Source organism: Phoenix dactylifera, chromosome 7 (genome assembly GCF_051530095.1).
Source record: "Phoenix dactylifera cultivar Ajwa chromosome 7, Ajwa_hap1_PhDact_Kaust_v1.1, whole genome shotgun sequence".
NCBI classification, from domain to species: Eukaryota; Viridiplantae; Streptophyta; class Magnoliopsida; order Arecales; family Arecaceae; genus Phoenix; species Phoenix dactylifera.
The window spans coordinates 12,815,500-12,838,733 of NC_143196.1; the positions used below are offsets into that span (position 1 = coordinate 12,815,500).

The 23,234-nt window shown below is 38.5% G+C and overlaps 1 non-coding gene across 1 annotated transcript; it reads left to right on the forward strand.

Moving 5' to 3' along the window:
- The first annotated feature begins 7,930 nt into the window (after positions 1-7,930).
- On the forward strand, positions 7,931-8,037 carry LOC120105729 (small nucleolar RNA R71). Its single transcript, XR_005508045.1, has one exon. It is a non-coding gene; the product is annotated as a small nucleolar RNA R71 (small nucleolar RNA).
- The last annotated feature ends 15,197 nt before the right edge of the window (positions 8,038-23,234 follow it).

The following is a 23,234-nucleotide window of genomic DNA, read 5'->3' on the forward strand; positions in this document are numbered from 1 at the left end:
GAATGTAGAGTGATCAAGAATTATTCAAAATTTATAGCAATCACCCTTTTTAATCTTTCAAGAACAAGTTATGCTTCCTCTTAATCTTTGAGACAATGTACTGAAATATTAATCAGAAAATGATTCATTTGAAGCTCAGTTTCTTTCAAAAACATTTACATTTTCTTTCTTTTAGAATCATTTGAGTGAGCTGAAATATTTCTATCTTTAAGATCATTCACTCTATATATATTCTGATGGAAGTCTTTAAGAATGTAGGAGAGAAAAACATATAGATGATCATTGAGGTATGTATATTTATAGAACTAAATTTCTTAATCACAGTTTTTCAGCAATGTATACATGAAACACAATAACTCTTTTTAATATCAAAATAAAATCATATATTTAGAAATTTTTGTTTGCAATCAAGATCATCGAAAGACACATCATTTGGACCAATATTAGTATACTTTGAAGATAAGAAATGATATGTTTCGGATGCGTATCGGAGCAATCAACCAAAGGCATCAAAATTAATTCTGTTTTTCTTACATTAAGATTTTATTTAGAAATCATATTGAGTTATTCTCCTAAATGACATGATCATTGAAGTATATAACTAAGGTTACAATGATGTAACGATATAAGCATTTTTAAATTAAGTTTAAGCTTTTATACAAAATCAGATTCTGAATTTTCACAAGAATTTTCAAGAAGGCTCTCAAAATTATGATTTGAGATATGCATCTTCTAGATTGTAGCTCATCTTAAATTACTAAGATTGAAAACACATATTTCAATAACATTAGAGCACTTTCAGAATCTTTGTATTTAGTATTGAGTTTCGATACAAAATGGAGGATATTTTAACAAGTATTAGGATATTATGTATCGAAGTTAGGCAAGTAGAAAGATAGATCAAGATCAATTCATTTTGCCTAAATAAAGATATCTTTCTTTTCTCCTTTTTACAAATTTATTCAACTTTCAGATTTTAAAGATGATTGTGAACGACAAATCTGAAATTTCTTTTCAATAATTTCCAAAAAAAAAAAATTTATGCAGTATTTTAAACATTCAAGCATTGGAACACAAGTTAGTTTGAGGCAAGGGTGAAGCAAAGACTAGTGATCAAAGTTAAGACATATTCCAAGTTAAGACATATTTCAATCAACTTATCCAAGCATGGAGCATTGCAAAATATTGAGAACCCATAATTCAAGACATCATGCCACATGCAAAATATATTATGTGTTAAGTCATGCATTAAAATAATAAGAACAAGCATGTCAAGGATCAAAAACAATTCTTTTCAACTAAACTCCCCCTATTTAAATATAATCTTGCATTGATTTCATCCTTAAATTGTGTTTTCAAGTGATTTAAAAAAAATGACTTGATTCTTCTTATATACTTTCATTAACTTTGTCTTTCATTTTTACTTTCTTATGCTCTATACTTTATTTGCTCCCTATCCGGTGGAGTTGGGAAGGGGCACGAGGTACTACCACTAGCCTCCCTCTTGTGCCGTCCCTAATATGCCCTACACCGAATAGTTGGGTCAAATAGTGCCGGGTACTACCACTAGCCTCCCCATTGGCACCATCCCTATGATGAGCAATATAGAAAGGTTAAAATGTTTACTTCAAACTCTCCTTGTTTGAGTGTAATTAATTATAGATTTTATCCCTTCCAAATGTGCCGAATATATTATGCTTGTTTTGCTTTTCCTTAAGATTGAAGTACTTGCCTTTGCTCAGATTTTTCATCTCTTGAACAATGTCCATTTTCTTTTCTTTATCTCTCTCTCTTTTTGTTATTCTCAAGTAATCTACATGAAAGAGCAGAATAAAGAAATAATGAAATGTATCGTATAGAGGTATATCATGCAAACACTATTTTCATTATGCCCAAGAATTCGTAGCTTCTCACAAGTCATTCTAAATCAGAGTTTTAATCATATACTTATGTATTTCATGGTTATGATACAGCCATAGAAATATTTTAGATTGAGCAAACCATGAAACAATTTCTAAAAGTATAAGTCAGTCAATACACATATAGACATGATATCAAAAATTAATAATTAAAGAATTTAATCATGCCATAATAGGATTTAAGTTATTGACTTTGCTCAATTAATTTGTGAGAAAGGTATCTAAAATTACCTATTCATTATATGTTCTTCAAGCCAAACTAGATTTCTTATGTGTGAACTTTTGGCTGAAGAAGATCCTCTCTCTTGTTTGCATGTGAATGTTTAGTGTATCTTACATGAAGGTCATTAGTTTCTTTAAAATACAAAGCATTCATCCAACATATATATATATTTTTTAATTAGATGACTCAATATGAGATATGACAATAGTTGCATGTTGAGTCACTTTATTCAAGAGATTGCCTAAATATAAGCAAGCACATATCACTTGAACTAAAGAGATAGATTCATTAACCAAGATAGTTCAAGGACAAGCATGTGAGGCAATAGACAGATTTATCAAGGTCAAATCAATTTAGTTTAGATTCTATTTGCTTAAGATAATTATCAATAAGATGTGTTAACTAAGTTTTAATCAACTTATCTTAAACGTTTGTTTCTATCAAAATTCAGATTATGACGTACTTGTTATCAATAAAATATGATTAATTAAAGTTAGATTGAAGTCTTGCACAAGGTCACATAATGAGCATACAATCTGGTCTACTAGCTGTATGATAAAATAATTATTCTATCATGCTTCAATACAGCTTTAAACAATAGATCTACTTTGCTCATCCTTTACAATTTCTACAAGATGGGGTCATAGATATACCTTCTTCACGCCAATCTTCTATAAGAGTTTTCTTGTGGACTAACGTTGGTCAATGAAGATCTCCTTTCCTGTTTGTCTTAATTTGGAGTTTGAGAGAAGATGTTAATTCATTCATCATATTTCAAACTCACTTTGCAATATAACTCTTCATTAGTAGAACCAAAAATGATGTCATCAATGTGTGCTATGAGCAAGCAAGATATCATAGATTCTTCTTTTTGATGCATAGATTTATCACTATTACTTTCTATCAACAAGGTTACCTAAGCTTTTATATATCAAGCTTTTGATGCTTGTTTCAAATCATATATTGCTTTATCATATTTGTAATGAGTGTTTTCAAATATGGTGGTTATTTAACATATATCTTCTTTAATAAAGTAAGCACATAGGAGTCCATTCTACACACTCATTTGATAGAATATAAAGCTCATAAAGCAAGCAAATGATAATGGTGATCTTTACTTCTAATCATGCAAGAATTTCATCAAGATCTATTTTATCTTTTCTTGATTTAGTCTTTTAGTAGTCATCAATTTTTCTTCATTAAGTGCATTTCTGAAAAGCTCAATTTGGTTCTAATTATTAACATGTTTTCAGATTGTTATATGTAAAAGATTAACCATATACATATATAATTTGATTTTAGTATCTTGATAATAAATCATTAGTCTCATAAAGAATAAAATGAATTGATATTTCTGCAACTAAAATCTTTTCATTGAATATTCTATATGCATTGCTTGATGAATGATATCCAAGGATAGACATATCTCTATCAGATTTGGCATTACTTTCAAGAAACCATATCAAGTATAACATATACTACTGATAAATATGAAAGATATGCAATAGTTCATTTTCTATTTTTCAGAAGATCAAAAGGAGTTTTCATCAAAAATAGATCTAATAGAAATCATATGTATGACAAGCAGTGATGATAGCTTTTAAAAATCATGACTATCATACACAATTGTCTTTTTCATTTCTTCAAGAATTCTATTACCCCTATTTTACTTAAGATGTCCTTGGTGCTGAAATAGTTAATTTCTGCATAAACTTTATCAGGATTTTGGTTTTCAACACTGTGCCATGATACTCTTTATCTTCACAGTTAGGAAACCTTTATCATTTGAAACACTTTTACAAGATTCAGCAAATACAGAAAATATTTTCAAGTTTATTTTCCAAGAACAAATCCAATGTAAGCTTTTGAAAACTTAGAGATGGAAACAACATCTTTAGATTTAGAAATGATTTTTGGTTGTTTCCTTAGTTAGCATGCATAGCAAAACTTTGACCTTTAAGAAGATAATTTAAGTAAGCCAATGGCAAGGTCTTTTGAGATTAAGTATATACTAGCATGAGTTGATTTTGTATGCTAAAGATGGTTTCTTTAATCTTGGTATTCATAGTGCATATATTTAAAAACATACCAAGTACACATTATCATATCTATGATCAATAAACAATAATGCCATGGATAAAAACTCTCAATTAAGCATATAGAGAATTCATAAAATTATTCTTAATAAATTAATCATTTTGCAACTTATCCAATAGTGAGTAAAGTATACTATGAAGTGATTTGATCATATTTCCAAAAGTATTTTCTATATCACAAAATTGATCACTACTAGCAATTCATATCAAATACTAAGCAAAAATAATGATGAGATGCAAGGATTACTGATTTTTGTTAATAACTTTTCATAAGTATATTTTAAGTTTCTTTTGTTCCATGGGTATCTTGGTACACCTATGTGTACATCCTCATTTTCTCATTTTGGGTACCCAAGCTTGCTTGAGTCCTTGAGAGTTAGGACATATGGTTCCTTTTGGAACCCATATCTGTTTAATAGTAATAACTTTACCATTTAATTTAATTATACTAGAACGATAGGTAAAGTTGTTATTCCCATCCTTTTCATTGTTGAAATAACTTATCTTATTTAATGGTTTGCTTGATGAATTGATAACCTTTTTCTCTAGAGATTTATTGTTAAGTAAAGGAATCAAGCCAAGTTTTGATTTATCACAAGCAACATATTGGCTTTCAAACATCATTTTTAATCGTTCTGAACTTACGGTGAATTTGTTAATAAAAGATTTTAATTGATTAATTTCTTTACTTAAGTTTTGATTCTCTTTAATTAAGCTATGATTTTTCTGAATCAATTCTTCTGAAAATAACCTTAAACTTTTATTTTCAGAATTTAGTTTGTCATATATTTTAGTAATAGAATTTCTTTCTTTTGAGATTTCGAGATTTAGCTTTTTAAGATTTTTATTTTTGATAACTAATTTTCTACATTCACCATACAAATCATGAAAAGTATTTAATAGTTCATCATAAGAATATTCTTCACGAAATTTATTTGGTGTAAAATTAGATTCAGATTCTACTTTATCTTCTAATGCCATAAAACATAAGTTAGTTACCTCTTGTAGTTCATTGTTGCTTCTAGCTTTCAATTTTTTGCTTGACTCTTCCTTGGTCAAGGCTTTCTTGCTTTTTATCTCTTTCTTCCTTTCTTCTTGCTTCCTCTTCTTCTTTGTCTTTAGGAAGCTTTTGAATCTTTCGGTGTTCGGGAATGGATCCTTGTTTCCATCACCGTACTCTTTGTTTTTTGAACTAATCTGCCTCCGAGTCGACTCGGGCCTTGTTGGAGTCGACTCGGCTAACTTGGGAGTCGACTCGGAACTACTTGGAGTCGACTCGTTCACAGGGTCTTCAAGACTGTGTCTCTGTCTTTCAGACTGTTCTTCTCTAGGAGTCGACTCGGACAAACTGGGAGTCGACTCGGCTACTGTGGAGGATTCTGCAATCTCATTGTTAGTACGCAATTGAAGCACATGTGAGCTAATCTGAGATTTATCATAAATAATTGTTAAAGTATCCCAGATTTCTTTAGCAGATAAGCATGCAGAAATCTTATGAAATATAGATTCATGGATAGCACAATATAGAAAGTTCATAGCATTAGCATTCAATTGTGCTAAGTCTTTCTCATTAATAGTTTGAGAGAGTATGTGAAGGTCATTTATTATGATTTTCCATAAATAATAGTTTTGTGATTGAATAAAAATGCGCATGCGTATTTTCCAATGTGTATAGTTTATGCCATTAAATAGTGGAGGTGTGTCAATTGATTGTCCTTCTCCTAGAAAACTATCTATTTGAGTTGTCATGATCTTTGGCTCTTGATCTTGAGATCAATAATTAATCTTAGAGCACCTGCTCTGATACCACTTGTTGCCCAAGGTGACAACCCAAGAGGGGGGGTGAATTGGGTTTTCTAAAAATTATGTTCCCTAATTTTTACTTTGAATAGAATGCAGCGGAATAATAAGATGTTATTTACTTAAGCTCTAGGCAATTACAAGTAAAGCAGTGGAAGATTAAGCTAGAGCAATTATACTATGGCTTTAGGGTGCAATTGATCTAAAACTAACTTATAGTTGTATAATCAATTTTAATCTATGTGTATGGTAAGAATGGAGTGGAAGCTAAGCAAATCACTTATAACTCTATAGAAAACAAAGCTAGAGATATTACACAATCAAGCATGAATGGAAGGCATGAAATACAAGAGATAAGGCATCACAAACACAAAGATGTATAGTGGTTCGGTGCACCCCAGCACCTACATCCACTCCCCAAGACCTCTTGGGAATTTCACTATAATCCCTTAGATTACAGTCGGTTGTTTTACAAGCTCACAACCCAACTTGTTGTTTTGCGAGATCACAACGAACTCGGTCGGTTTTCACAGGCTCACCGACTAGAACCAACAGATTGTTTTCACGGGCTCACAATCCAACCCGGTTGGTTTTCCCCAAAGGCTCACTAACCACAACCTTACAACGTTGGTTTTTTCCTTTGGCTTACCAACAAACCTTAACCCCTTGATTCAATCCCTTGATTGAATCAAGTTACAAGATACTAGAACAAGAGTTTATATCAAATACAAGCTTCTCAAATAAGCAAATATAGCAAATGTACATAAGTAAAGAAAAGAGAAGAAGCCCTCAAACTAATTTGTAGATGGAGGAACTCGGCTTCTTCTTCACTTGCCCCTCTTCTGATTTTGCACGAAGTAGAGGATCTCCGAGGCAGCACACGGATGGAGAGGAAGCTTTGGGATTCACTTGGATGCTCTTCTTCTCTCTATTTTACTTTGAATGGCCCTTTTGTGCTTATGGGAGATTTTCCTTGTAATCTCTTTCAAATTTCTTCCCTAAATGTTTTCTCCCACTTCCATACCTTCTCCCCTAGCTCTTCTCTTGATTTTATAGCTTTAGAGGGAGTCCCAACAAAAATCTAGCCGTTAGAGACAAAAATAGAGCCGTTGGAATCAAGAAAAAACTAGCCGTTATGCCTCCCAGCGTGCTCGAGTCGACTCGGCTGAAGTAGGAGTCGACTCGGCTGAAACAGGAGTTGATCTGTGAATAGTAGTCTGCCGGCACTGTAGCTGGGAGTCGACTCCTGAAGTTGGGAGTCGACTCCTGAAGTTGGGAGTCGACTCGAGATCACTGTAGCGCAGAAAATCAACTCTCTGTCTTTTTGTTTGTTCTCAGTCGGAGTCGACTCGTAGAGTCCCGGAGTCGACTCGAGCACTGTTTCTTGAAACTCTAGAGTGCCAGAGTCGACTCTAAACTTCCAGGAGTCGACTCGAGGACTATTCTTTTGAATTTTTCTTTGAATTTGCTCCTTCAACTTGAATTCTTTGAACTTGAAACTTGGGCCAATGAATTGTAGCTTTCTTCCAACTTTTCTTCAGAACTTTGGAGGCCTTCTTGTATTCTTCCAACTTGCTATGTTCCTTGCAAAATAAATATCTTTCTCCTTGCAACACAAACATTAGTATTTATACTTCAAGGTTTTGTGATCATCAAAATCAATCTTTGAATCAATCTTTGGGTCATCATGTTTTCTAGACCCAAACTCATCTCTAATTACTTCCTCACCATAGCTACTCCAATTTTGGGCATTTTCAGCTAAGTCAACAAGAAATTCATAGGCTTGATCCGGGGTTTGGTTCATAAACCTACCCTTGTGCATGGACTCAATCATATTTCTATGTGCCGGAGTTAGTCCTTTATAAAAGAAGTGGACCAGATCAGCCTTATCAAGCCCATGGTGTGGGCATTTGACCAACAAGTCATGGAATCGTTCCCAAGTTTGAAAGAATTCTTCTTCAGATTTTTCTCTAAAAGTTCTGATGGCATCCTTAATTTTTTCAGTTTTTACCATGGGATAGAACTTAGCCATGAACTTCCTAGACAGCTGTTCCCATGATGTGATGGAATTTGAAGCAAGGGAATACAGCCATGCAGCAGCACGATCTTCTAAAGTCATGGGAAACAATCTTAATTTAATACCCTCTTCATCTAAGTTTTGATTTCTAAATGTTTGACAGATTGTCAAAAACTTGTTTAGATGAATATAGGGTTGTTCACTCTCGAACCCATGAAACTTGGGTAACATGTTTATTGTTGCAGCCCGAATTTCAAATTGGGCTGCATTATTTATTGGCAATACTATACATGTAGGTGGACTAGCGGATGCAGGAGCGAATAATTCATTCAGGGTTCTAATATGTTCATGTTAGATGTATGCCCTAGAAGCCAATTTGGCTGACACATTGTTGATTCTAGAGACATAATTTTGTACTTGACTATTTATTATTGAATAAATAAAAGGCATCTTTTCATTCATATTGTTTATGTGTCTATGAATCGTCCAAGGAATTAATAAGATGATGATACATATTCTCAAGAGTTGAGAATTTGAGCCATGTATCATTGGTGATTAATTTCTAAATGCTCCTGATCAATGAATCATCACGAGGACGGTGATCGATCCGATCAGTGCACAGATCACTTTCCTTCTGGATGGACGAGACTTGAGTCCACAGTGTAGGGACACTGAAGTGATAGTGCAGGTGCTTGTTAGAGAACAAGGGTACTGAGCGTGACCAAGACAAGAAGTCACTTGGATGTCTATCCACTCGTCAGTGACTTGCTTGATGTTGCAGTAGTGTGACTGGTCCTTTGACCTGCGGTGCTTCGGCTACTCACAGTGAGGTTATTGTAGTTTGACTGCACACATACATGGTCTCTAGCCATATGGGTCCATGCAGTGTAGATTGGCTGCAGTAGGTTCACTGTAGGAGTAGGGTATGCACCTATAAGGAATCTATCGACCTTGATAGAAGAGGAGTGATCCTATGTGATTTGTTAGACTGAGTTCTAAGACCTTGGCCAGGGCAGTAATATAAAGTGGAAAAAGAGTTTTCCACCATCGAACTCAAGTCGAATAAATCTTGACATATGACAGACGATGGGGTTTGACGAGTTGTCCATGACCTCCGTCCTGTAGGGATCCACGATAGTAGGACTGTATCACATGTTAACTGCACCTAGAGGTTCATCATTCCATTCTGCTGGGTAGCCACTACATGCTGCTAGGTGTCACTGGTGGATGGTGGGACTCATAGGGATTATCTTGATGATCGATAAACCCTAATGAGTTGAGTTGGAATCGTTCCAACCCATTGAAAGGAGTTTTCAATGATATTGAGATAGAGATCACAATATATCTCACTACCAGTCAGAATAGAACCTATGGGGTCACACACACTAGAAGTATTGACCGATCCGATGGTTGAAATCGTGATTAGGAATCACAAGTAATCAATTTGATTGATAAGAAGTTGAAGAAGGAACAAAGGGAATTAATTAATTGGACTTGAAACAAGAGTCCTACTTCGGGTAGGATTTCTAGAGTCCTAGTTGGATTAGGACTGGGAATCCTAGTTGGAGTAGGACTGGAATTCCTACTTGGAATAGGATTCCTACAATCCTAATGAGATTAGGAATTTTGAATCAAAATTGGATTCCTACTTGGAGTAGGATTCCTAGAAATCCTAATTGGATTAGGACTTCGGATTCAAATAGAGTCCTAATTGGATTAGGACTAAAATTAAACAAATTCTAATTAGATTAGGATTCCTTAAGTCTAAATTAATTATTAATCTAATGAATCAACATGACTCCTAATTGGATTAGGATTGAAGAGTTCAATTGAGTCATGGTTCATTCAAGTCCTAATTGGATTAGGACTAGCATAGATTGAACCCAATTTGGCCAATCCTAATTAGATTAGGATTAAACCATGAAAGAGGGACCTAATCCTCTTTGGAAGAGGATTAGGCTAACCAAGTAAGAGGGGCATCAGCCCCTCTCCACTTGATTAGGTCCGACATGAAGAGAGAGGGGGCCGGCGCCCCCTCTTGGAAAGTTGTCAAGGGCTCCTAACTTGTAGGAGCCCTTCATCCTTATTAAAGGAGGACTAGGGCCGGCGCCCTAGATGAATCTTTTTCCTCCTCTTCAAGCCGTGGAAGCCCCCTCTCCTCCTCTTGGTTCAGCCGCAAGCAAAGGGAGAAGAAAAGCCAAGAGTTGGCGGCTTCCTTTCCCTTCCCTTCCTTCATCCAACGCAAGGAACAGCAGAAGGCTGCGTAGGGGCTCATCTTCTTCCTCTTCTTCATCCTTCTTCTTCCTCCTTCCAAGCACAATCAAGAGTTGATTGAGAGGGAGGATATCAGCCATCAAAGCTATCTCTGCAAGGGAGCTAGCACCCCGGTGAGATAGAGAGCTTGGATCGGATCCTGCTTCGTGTGGATACCCGTAGAGGCCGGACGTTTGAACGGCTTCAAGCGAACCCTCTTCCAAAACCACGAATTCAGATTTGCGGTGATCATCTACCCGCGCAAGGTGAAGATTTGATCTTCCTAATAGTTTTAAAAGTTTTAATTCTTACCTAATTACGAAAGGTCTCGAAACAACGTTCATGCGATGAACGTCGAACCCGTGCATGCCGATTCCGCTGCCATCTGAAAAATTTTTGAAATATCAGCGGCATGGGCGGGTTCCCAACAGTGGTATCAGAGCCTAGGCTTCGTAGATTAAGGTAAGAATTAAATATCTAAAGGCTTATTAGATCTGAAAATTGAATGATCATGCATGCTGAAAAATTCTGCATGCAGAATTTTCAGGGGTGCTGATTTTTGCATGCTGATTTTTATGTGATAAAAAGATGATTCTAATTACATTGTTAATGGGATTACAAAGTTTAGAATCATGATTAGCATGATCAGCGACCTATGTCATGATATAATCAGTTAGTTTTCAGATCTGAAAATTATAATTGTTGCATACGGTGATGATCATAGGATTCAAACCCTTTTGGTATCAAATGTAATGACCTGCGATGTGATCTGCGATGTCATGTAATTTTTCAGATGCTTGCATGCATCTTATTTGATGTTTTGAGAGGCCTGCGTGCCTCCTAAAAGGAGATGTAATTTATTTTTATTTTTATTTTACATCTGGTTGTATTTCTGTGATGTGATGTACATCAACGATCAAGTTGAAGCAAAGGCATGAGATGAAAGGTGATCTAAGCGGTTGATGGCGATGGGATCAAGAGTTGATCAAGGATCGAATCAAGGAGGCTTAGAACCAATTCAAGAGTTGAAGACCACTTGATCGATTGATGTGCATGTGCTTGTAATACGACCTAATTAGAATCCATGATCATCACCTATTTAAAGTTTAGCTTTAATTTGATGCTGCGATTATAACTGCCTGTGATGTGCCGTTTGCATGTGATGTGAATGCGAGTCGGGTAGATAGGTTTACATATGATGTATCAAACCCAATTGAGACCTAAATCAAAACCTCCTCAATCAAGTCGAGAGTGAACCGACATGAGCAAGTCATATTAGATTAATTGATCTAATTGGTGTCTAGGAAAGCATGAAAGGTGGTTACTTAATTAGGACCTTACTCTCTGAGTAAGGGGAGCCTCCCACCTGCTTACCTGGCCAATTGTTCGATTACCTCTTATGAAGGGCTCAAGTTGCAAACACTAAGACCTGATTAACCAATATTAAGTCAATAGGTCTTCCACTGTAGTAGAGCTGCTAAGGCCTTTCTGATGTTGATTTGTCTCGGCTGGACACAGTGGTCAAGTTGCATCGGGGGGCTGGACCTCTCTATAGACATGAGATGTTGTAGGGTAAAGGTGGGGTTGGGCACCAATAACTGTTAGGTGAGGACCCAATGACGACTTTATTCCTACGGTTATACGGTGGGTCTGACTTAACTAAGAAATGGGACCAATAACTGTTAGGTGAGGTCTTCATGGCTTAGAGACCAAGTTACACTGCAACATGCTTGAGAAGCATTGTACAAGAGTTGTACACTCATCCATCTATGTGTCACCAATAACTGTTAGGTGAGGTGGCATGTAAATCGGTGGGACCGCAGTACCCATTAGAAACCCTAGTCGTGTGGGATTTCCGTTTCCCTACCAGGGGAGTGCAAGGGATTCGAGAAAATAGTGGGAGTCACATTTGTTCTAAAAGACCTTAGAACAGATTAGGATCAAGTACAAAAGTCTAACTAGAATCTTTACTCTCTGCAGATACAATGTCAGCTTCAAACCCTCTGACCCGTATTCTTGAGACCAACCGACTGACCGGAACCAATTACAAAGACTGGCTTAGAAATCTCAAAATAGTTTTGGACTGTGAGAAAATAGGCTACATACTCGATTCAGATATCCCCACACTACCAGCACGTTCTACTGATGTTCAACGTGAGTTGTATAAAAAGTGGTTGGATGATGACATTAGAGTAAAATGCTATATGATGGCATCCATGTCTAATGAACTCCAATGCCAGCATGAAAGTATGAAGACTGCTAGGGACATACTAGCACACCTGCAAGAGTTGTATGGTGAGCAAAGTCGCACAGCTCGTTTTGAAGTGTCCAAGAGACTTTTCAAAGCGAAAATGCGCGAAGAGCAGTCTGTCCATGATCACGGTCTGACCATGATCAAGGACCTAGAGGAGCTTGAGAAACTTGGTATGGACATGCACAAGGAATTACAAGTGGATTTGATCCTACAGTCACTTCCTGATTCATTTGGTCAGTTTATAGTAAACTACCACATGAATAAGATTGAATGCACTAAGACTGAACTAATCAACATGTTGGTAACTGCTGAGGGAGCCTTGAAAGGTTCAAGGGGCAATGTCCTTGCTGCTGAGTTGACTTCTGGTTCCAAGAGAAAGTCTACTTGGAAGAAAAAGAAGCCTGCTAAGAAGCAGAAGAAAGACAAGAAGCCAAAGAAGGAAGTTCAAAAGAAAAAGGCTAACGACAAAGGAAAATGTTTCCACTGCAATGTCGAAGGCCACTGGAAGAGAAACTGTCCTTCATACCTCGAGAGCCTGAAGAACAAGAAAGGTGACACGCCTTCAGAAGGTATAGACTTGCTCATAATTGAAACTAATCTAACGGTTTCTTCTACTTCTAGTTGGGTTATAGATTCTGGTTCTAGTGCTCATTTGTGCACTACCATGCAGGGTCTAAAGGAAAGTAGAAGGCTGGCGGAAGGTGCGGTAACCCTTCGGGTTGGCAACGGGGCAAAAGTTGCTGCTGTGGCTGTGGGCACCTACCATTTGCGACTACCGTCTGGATTTAGTTTATTACTTAGAGACTGCTATTATGTACCTGCTGCTAGCAGAAATTTGATTTTTGTTTCATGTCTAGCAAAGGAAGATCATGTTTTTACATTTGACAAAGACTGCTGTTCTATTTATTTAAGAAATAAAATAGTCGCACGCGGTTTCATGATTGACAGTCTCTATCATTTACATATGGATGTATCTGTGAATGTTACCGAGCAAGATGTGAGTGCCAAAGGATCCAAAAGATCCAGAGATGAGATAAACCAAAGATATTTGTGGCACCTCAGGCTTGGCCATATTGGAGAAGACAGAATGAACAAAATGGATAAAGATGGGCTTTTAGGCTCATTGACTTCCGAGTCATATCCAGTTTGCGAGTCCTGTCTTCAAGGAAAAATGGCTAGACTGCCCTTTGTAGGACATGGGGAGAGGACCACTGAAATACTTACCCTAGTACATACAGATGTATGTGGCCCATTCGATGTGCTAGCCAGGGGACGTTATTCTTACTTCATTACCTTTACCGATGATTATTCACGGTATGGGTATGTGTATCTTATGAGACACAAGTCTGAGTCTTTTGAAAAGTTCAAAGAGTTCAAGAATGAAGTAGAAAAACAAACTGAAAAATCTCTTAAGGCTCTTCGATCAGATCGAGGAGGAGAATACCTTAGTGGGGAATTCCGGGACTATCTCAAAGAAAACGGCATAGTCTCACAATGGACACCTCCGGGTACACCTCAGCTCAACGGGGTGTCAGAGAGGAGGAATCGGACCCTATTGGACATGGTCAGGTCCATGATGAGCTTCACTGATTTACCTATGTTCCTTTGGGGAGATGCCTTACTCACAGCGATTTATTTATTGAATAGAGTTTCCTCTAAATCCGTTCCTACCACACCGTATGAGATATGGCATGGTAAGAAACCAAGTCTGGGTCATCTCAAGATTTGGGGATGTCCGGCCCACGTCAAGAGACTACAGGCGGACAAGTTAGAGGCTAGGACCATAAGTGCTCGTTTTATAGGATATCCTAAAGAGTCATTAGGATACAATTTTTTACGTCTCAGAGGATCACAATGTGTTTGTGAGCCGTCATGCCATCTTCTTGGAAAATCAGTTTATCCTTGATAGAGGCAGTGGGAGGAAAATTGAGCTTGAAGAGAAAGTCTCTGAAAAGCAACGAGTCATGGATCCTATTGAACCCATTCATAAAGAGCCAGTACACGATGTCCCTCGACCACCTCGTAGATCTAGTAGGGTCTCCCATCCTCCCGATAGATACTTAGGTATACTAGAAGAGGATACCGAGGAAATGTTCCTAGTGGGAGATAGGGATCACATACAGGATCCCAAAACCTACAACGAGGCGATATCTGATATCGATTCCGAGAAATGGCTGGAAGCTATGAAGTCAGAGTTAGACTCCATGCATTCCAACCAAGTCTGGACCTTAGTAGACCCACCAGAAGGTATTGTACCTATTGGATGCAAATGGATCTACAAAAGGAAGATAGGTTCGGATGGAGAGGTAGAGACCTATAAGGCAAGGCTTGTGGCGAAAGGGTATAGTCAGCGCGAAGGCATTGACTATCAGGAGACCTTTTCACCTGTAGCCATGCTAAAATCCATCCGAACATTGCTTGCCATTGCAGCATTTCATGATTATGAAATCTGGCAGATGGATGTGAAAACTGCTTTCCTGAATGGATATCTTGATGAAGATATCTATATGGAACAGCCTTTGGGTTTCACTTCCAGTGATGGAGATCACAAGGTCTGCAAGCTGCAAAGGTCCATCTATGGACTAAAACAAGCATCTCGGAGTTGGAACACTCGTTTCGATGATGCAATCAAAACGTTTGATTTCATCAAAAACAAAGAGGAACCATGTGTTTACAAAAGGGTTAGTGGGAGTGCTGTCTTTTTCTCGTACTGTACGTAGATGACATTCTCCTGATTGGGAATGATATTCCCATGCTAACCTCGGTCAAGGTCTGGTTGTCAAAAGAATTCTTCATGAAAGACCTTGGGGAAGCATCCTATATTTTGGGAATAAAGGTCTATAGAGATAGATCTAAAAGGATGCTTGGCCTTTCACAGAAGATGTACATAGAGGAGGTGCTGAAGAGGTTCAGCATGGAAAACTCCAAGAGGGGTCTCTTACCCCTTAGGCATGGAATTCATCTCTCCAAGAAGATGTGCCCCAACACATCTGAAGAGATTCAACGCATGAGCAAGATTCCCTATGCATCGGCAATAGGAAGCCTCATGTATGCCATGCTGTGTACACGACCTGATATAGCTCTTGCTGTGAGTGTCACAAGCAGATATCAGTCGAATCCAGGTGAAGAACACTGGACAGCTGTGAAGAACAGTCTTAAGTACTTGAGAAGAACTTAGGACATGTTCTTGGTCTTTGGGAGAAGATCAGAGTTGAAGGTGGAAGGATGCACACATATTGATGATAGAAAGTCTGCATCAGAATATGTGCAATTGTGGTTCAGTAAATTGGAAGAGTTCCAAACAACCGATCATTATAGATTCTACCTTAGAAGCTGAATGTTAAGCCGTATCTAAGGGTGCAGTGGAAACCTTCTGATTAAAAGTTAATTGCAGAGTTAGGTGTAATGTCATTAGATGCCATAATACTTTACTGCGATAACATTGGCACCATAGCACAGCTATGGAGCCATGGTCTCATCAGAAGTCTAAGCATATAGAGCGGCGCTTTCACCTCATACGCGACAATGTGGAGAAGAAATATGTAGAGGTGCAGAGAGTAGACTCCGCGGATAACGTGGCAGACCCGTTCACTAAGCAGCTGAGTCAGCAAAAGACTAAAGCCCACCTTGAGAAGATGGGCCTAAGATATATGACCAATTGGCTTTAGTGCAAGTGGGAGATTGTTAGATATATGCCCTAGAAGTCAATTTGGCTGACACATTGTTGATTCTAGGGACATAATTTTGTACTTGACTATTTATTATTGAATAAATAAAAGGCATCTTTTCATTCATATTGTTTATGTGTCTATGAATCGTCCAAGGAATTAATAAGATGATGATACATATTCTCAAGAGTTGAGAATTTGAGCCATGTATCATTGGTGATTAATTTCTAAATGCTCCTGATCAATGAATCATCACGAGGACGGTGATCGATCCGATCAGTGCACAGATCACTTTCCTTCTGGATGGACGAGACTTGAGTCCACAGTGTAGGGACACTGAAGTGATAGTGTAGGTGCTTGTTAGAGAACAAGGGTACTGAGCGTGACCAAGACAAGAAGTCACTTGGATGTCTATCCACTCGTCAGTGACTTGCTTGATGTTGCAGTAGTGTGACTGGTCCTTTGACCTGCGGTGCTTCGGCTACTCACAGTGAGGTTATTGTAGTTTGACTGCACACATACATGGTCTCTAGCCATATGGGTCAATGCAGTGTAGATTGGCTGCAGTAGGTTCACTGTAGGAGTAGGGTATGCACCTATAAGGAATCTATCGACCTTGATAGAAGAGGAGTGATCCTATGTGATTTGTTAGACTGAGTTCTAAGACCTTGGCCAGGGCAGTAATATAAAGTGGAAAAAGAGTTTTCCACCATCGAACTCAAGTCGAATAAATCTTGACATATGACAGACGATGGGGTTTGACGAGTTGTCCATGACCTCCGTCCTGTAGGGATCCACGATAGTAGGACTGTATCACATGTTAACTGCACCTAGAGGTTCATCATTCCATTCTGCTGGGTAGCCACTACATGCTGCTAGGTGTCACTGGTGGATGGTGGGACTCATAGGGATTATCTTGATGATCGATAAACCCTAATGAGTTGAGTTGGAATCGTTCCAACCCATTGAAAGGAGTTTTCAATGATATTGAGATAGAGATCACAATATATCTCACTACCAGTCAGAATAGAACCTATGGGGTCACACACACTAGAAGTATTGACCGATCCGATGGTTGAAATCGTGATTAGGAATCACAAGTAATCAATTTGATTGATAAGAAGTTGAAGAAGAAACAAAGGGAATTAATTAATTGGACTTGAAACAAGAGTCCTACTTCGGGTAGGATTTCTAGAGTCCTAGTTGGATTAGGACTGAAAATCCTAGTTGGAGTAGGACTGGAATTCCTACTTGGAATAGGATTCCTACAATCCTAATGAGATTAGGAATTTTGAATCAAAATTGGATTCCTACTTGGAGTAGGATTCCTAGAAATCCTAATTGGATTAGGACTTCGGATTCAAATAGAGTCCTAATTGGATTAGGACTAAAATTAAACAAATCCTAATTAGATTAGGATTCCTTAAGTCTAAATTAATTATTAATCTAATGAATCAACATGACTCCTAATTGGATTAGGATTGAAGAGTTCAATTGAGTCATGGTTCATTCAAGTCCTAATTGGATTAGGACTAGCATAGATTGAACCCAATTTGGCCAATCCTAATTAGATTAGGATTAAACCATGAAAGAGGGACCTAATCCTCTTTGGAAGAGGATTAGGCTAACCAAGTAAGAGGGGCATCAGCCCCTCTCCACTTGATTAGGTCCGACATGAAGAGAGAGGGGGCCGGCGCCCCCTCTTGGAAAGTTGTCAAGGGCTCCTAACTTGTAGGAGCCCTTCATCCTTATTAAAGGAGGACTAGGGCCGGTGCCCTAGATGAATCTTTTTCCTCCTCTTCAAGCCGTGGAAGCCCCCTCTCCTCCTCTTGGTTCAGCCGCAAGCAAAGGGAGAAGAAAAGCCAAGAGTTGGCGGCTTCCTTTCCCTTCCCTTCCTTCATCCAACGCAAGGAACAGCAGAAGGCTGCGTAGGGGCTCATCTTCTTCCTCTTCTTCATCCTTCTTCTTCCTCCTTCCAAGCACAATCAAGAGTTGATTGAGAGGGAGGACATCAGCCATCAAAGCTATCTCTGCAAGGGAGCTAGCACCCCGGTGAGATAGAGAGCTTGGATCGGATCCTGCTTCGTGTGGATACCCGTAGAGGCCGGACGTTTGAACGGCTTCAAGCGAACCCTCTTCCAAAACCACGAATTCAGATTTGCGGTGATCATCTACCCGCGCAAGGTGAAGATTTGATCTTCCTAATAGTTTTAAAAGTTTTAATTCTTACCTAATTACGAAAGGTCTCGAAACAACGTTCATGCGATGAACGTCGAACCCGTGCATGCCGATTCCGTTGCCATCTGAAAATTTTTTGAAATATCAGCGGCATGGGCGGGTTCCCAACAGTTCACCCATTGTAGAGATCGACGGTTGGTTTACAGTTCGCAGGTTATGATGAAAAGTTCTATCAATCTCAGGATCAAATGGGGTTAACTTATCCCTTAATGACCTTCTACCATGCATACATTTTCCACAACTTAATTAGACTCAATTTTTTAAACGAAATCCTAAAAGATAAGAAGAAGGGCTAGACCAAGATGACCACAATCAACACCACACAACAATTTGATCCTATTAGTCTTAGAGCTAAGTGAGATTTAGTAGCTTCTTAAATCTAGTTGCACAGAGACTTATCAGGTTAAAAAGTTCCTGAAATTCTCTCTAGATTAAACAGCTCCTAATCTCCCTTTCAGATTAAGCTTGAGCTTACCAGTTAAGTGATCCAGTAACCAGTGACCAGGAAAGTCCCGGGGTGTGCGGTGGTGCCAGAAGGGATACACCGATACCACAATACCTGTAACAGTTCTCACTGTTGTAAAACTTTCCTAGACATCACCAATTACTAAATTCTCACTGGAGTGGCTTTCAGCCGCTTCTTTCCAAGAGCCTAATTGAGCTCGAAAACCCTAAGGCCAATGTCTAATTTGATTTTAATTTAATTTGGCTTAGGATATGTATGCAAGGTAGTGATTTTTGGGCTAAGGACAGGTAATGACTTCCCGACCTTATCTTTTTAATGGGTTTTGCCCTTAATTACTTTATGCAAATGCTTAATACTAAATGCAGCAAATAATCAATATTTTTTTTTAAAGTTTATGCAATGTCATTAGGTTGTATTGATTAAATGAGCAAGCAAAAATTTTTTTATTTTTATTTTTATTTTTTTTATAATTTTTTTTTATTTTTATTTTTATTTTTTTTATAGCAATAACTTGAATGTAAACTAAACACAATTCTTATGCGTCAGTCAATCTCCGAATGCCCATTGAATAAGCTCTGGAGATTACTCCGTGAGGAGTCCCAATAGAGGTATGATAACCTCGGGGGATTGCACCCTATCAATTACTAACAAAAATAATAATTTTTTTTATATTTTTTTTGATTTAATTAAAATTTTTTTTCTTTTTTCTACTTCAAATTTCGAATCTCAGAATTCAAATTTTGAATTTAAAAAAAAAAATTGAATTTTTGAATTTTTTTTAAAATTTAATTTTTTTTTTTGAATTTTAAATTTTGAATTTCAAATTTCAAAATTTAATAACTACGAAATTATTAACTAGAAATTATCAAAATAAGGAAAATTAATAAAAATAAAAAAAATAAAAAAAACAAAAACTTACTACCGGAGTACGTTCACTCCGGGCATCCAAAATTTGATTTGATCTTCGTGATCGTTCTTGCTTCTCGATTTGCCTCTCCGGCAACGGCGCCAAAATTCTGTTCGTCCTTTTTCTGTCTAACTAAAAATATGCTAGACCGATCGTTGTTAGAACCGACGAACAAAGTTTAAATTTAATTTACTCTTACCTGTTCTACCCGAAGAATAGTGGTTGTAAGAGGTCGATCCACAGGAAGGCGGTTGGAGTTACATAAAAATTAGAACGTTCACTCGGATTCAAAATCGATTTTTGAATAACAAAAGAAAAACATTACTTTGAGGATGTTAAATGATTCTCTAGTCTGCCAGAGAAGGTTTTCCATTTGAAAATAACAAAAAGACAAATACTTGGAATAGAAGAGCATTTATAAATTTAATAAAATATTTAACTATTCAAAGGAAAACTTTGGCATGGATGAAAATAGTGCTTAGGAAGATTGAAGCCTGAAACATAAACTGCATGAAAGAAAATTTCATATATTGCAACTAAAACAAGAATTCTTGAATGCATAAAAATAAATTGCAGAAATTAAACTTAACCTAAAACATGAATTGCATAAAAGAAAAATTAATGGATTGCATAAAAGAACAATTACAATAGTAAAATGAAGATTGGAAGCCATTCCTCCTTCTACAAAATAAAATATAAAAACAAAGAAGAAAAACAAGGAAACTCCCCTTTTCCCTCTCTCCTATTTTTTATTCTTTCTTTTCACAAGACAGAGCCATCTCCCCTGTTTGATTTTCTTTTTGATTTTCTTTCTTCTCTCCCAAACCGAGCCCTCTCCCCTGTTCTTCTCTTTTCTGTGGACCCGCCGGCCCCCTTCTTCTTCCCCTCCCTCAACAGCCGAGCACCACCTCCTTTTATAGCTCGCCCCCACCTTGAAGCTGGCTTGAGAATCAAAACGGTGGCGGGATCACGGACGCGTCATGGACAACGGACGAGGCTGAAACGCCGGGATTAGCATCCGCACCATGGGCGGAAGCAGAGGCAGAGGGGGGTCTTGAATCCGGAAGGGAGAAGCGGGGATTTCTCGGAGGAAGGCGTGGAAGCTTGATCCGTGGCGTGTGGGGGAGAATCACGGGCGGACATCTCGAATGGCCGGATCCTTGGACGCGGACGCGGGAGCTTGATCCGTGGAGGGAGCCGTGGGATCACTGGGAGGCCGCCGATCATGGTGCGGATGCGGCTGGAGGCGATCTGTGAGGCGGGATCGTTGGAAGGAGGGGCTGGCCGCTGGGATTCCGGGATGATTGGGCGCGATGGAGAAGGCTGGATCGCTGGGATGTTCACCGCGTGAAGAACGCGGGCTGCTGGCACGGTGGCTGGCACGGGAGTTGGATGCATTCGAACGGGCACTTGGGATCGATGTGGCGGACGCATGGGATCATTCCCTCTCCCCTGTTTTCGCATGGATGCTTTGATGCGGGTGAGAGGATCTCCCTGAATATGGGTTATGTGCCAGTTTCTGCAATGGAATTGGATTTTGGAAGAAGGTCTGGGACTTTCTTTGCCCTCCTGAGATGGGAGGAGTCATCTGTTCTGACTGGAGGTCAATTGCAAGTCTTTCAAGTCATGGGTCACCCAGCACCTCATAGTTATGATATGGTCAAATTAGATCTGCTAAAAATTCTTTCCCAAAAGTATAGAAAAATTGGATCCGGACCCGAACCCGACTCGGACCCGACTCAGACCCGAACCCGACTCGATCTTCAACCGGGTCGGATCTGGGAAGGGATCATTCTGAAGTCAAATTTGTACTCAATGTGCATTTTATCTCTAATTTATGATAATCTGTGTCAAACCCAAATATAATATTAATCTAGTGAATTTATTATTATCGGTTAGCAATAACATTAATTTTAGTGACATGTAGATCGCACTTTTGTGCTCTCATCATCTACGTAGGGCGAAGTGTATTCAGATGGAGAAGGGCATCAAGCGCACACTGGAAAGATGGCAAGCCAGCGCTCTCTTCATGATGAGGAGAGTCATCTTGGTACGGTTAGCTCTGAGTTCGATCTCTGTTTATTTGTTGTCCCATACCATGGTGTCGTTGGCTGTGTTGCAGGATATGGAGAGGCAGTTCCAGAGCTTCTTATGGGGGCATCAGGGGGCAGGAGTGGAGTTCATCTTTTGGCCTGGGAGATGCTACGATTTTAATCTTGTTCTTTTTAAAAGAGAAATTAAAAATAGGATACCCCAAGTATAGGGTGTAGCAAAGTAATATTCTCGGTGAGTCCGAGATCGAATCCACAGGGATTTGACAGTGAACAAAAACTAAAGGCTAAATAATATTCAGATTGACAAAAATATAACTAAGGCATTAGGATTCAGCCTAGCACTTAATCATGCATTTCTTAAAATCATCTATTAATCATAATAAAATAGATTTAGTTTTATGGGCAGCATTACGGTAATTCTATTTTAAACTACATGGATTTCTAAGCATCTGTTATACCCGGGAAAAATAACAAATCAAAGAAAATATATAAGTTTGAAATAATTTCTATCAATCTACTGCACCATAAATCAAATCAAAAACATTAAAATCCAATTGATGATTAAAGAAAATACATGAAGAAAATGCTAGGCTTTTCCCTAGCCTTAGCTATATTAGATTTAGCTATCCATATGAGATGCAAGCATTTTTGTAAAAGGGATTAGTATAGAACAAATAAAATAAAGCATAAATTCCCTTTTTTTTTTCTTTTCTTTGGTTCAGAAAACAGGGCACTCTGTTTTCTTTCCCGGCTCCCTTCTCTCCTCCGTCCGATTGCCTCTCAATCCCCCTTCCCGCCGACTAGCTTCTTCCCTTTCCTTCACCGGAAGGATGATGAATCGTGGCCCCCTGGCTTCCGAATTCCTCCTCCTTCTTTCCTCCTCCTCTCCTTCCTCCTTCGGCTCCCTCCTCGTAGCCCCTTCCCGGTTCCTTTTATGGATACTTTCAGCATGTTTGAAGGAGGAGAAGCGATCGGAGAAGCTGAAACGCTGCTAGGAGTGGATGAATCGCTTGGGATGCTCTTCATGGCTGGGACGGTTCTCTGTTGCTTGGAAGCCAAAAGAACTTGGGGAGTTGTTTCACGGATGAAAGAAAGAGCCGGTTTGGCTTTTGGATTTCCCTCGCTGCCGTTGGGAATTTGTTTTGATGGGAAGGGAATTCAAAGATGAACCGATCGGATGCCGCTTGGAGAGCCGGTTGCTTGAGACACGGGATGAATGAAATCGAGCTTGGGACTCTTCCGCTAGAACGCGTGGATGAGCTGGGAAGAAACAGGGGAGACAGAAGGACGCTGATGAGATGCCACGATGCTTGGGAGATCCACGGACGGTTGGGAAGAG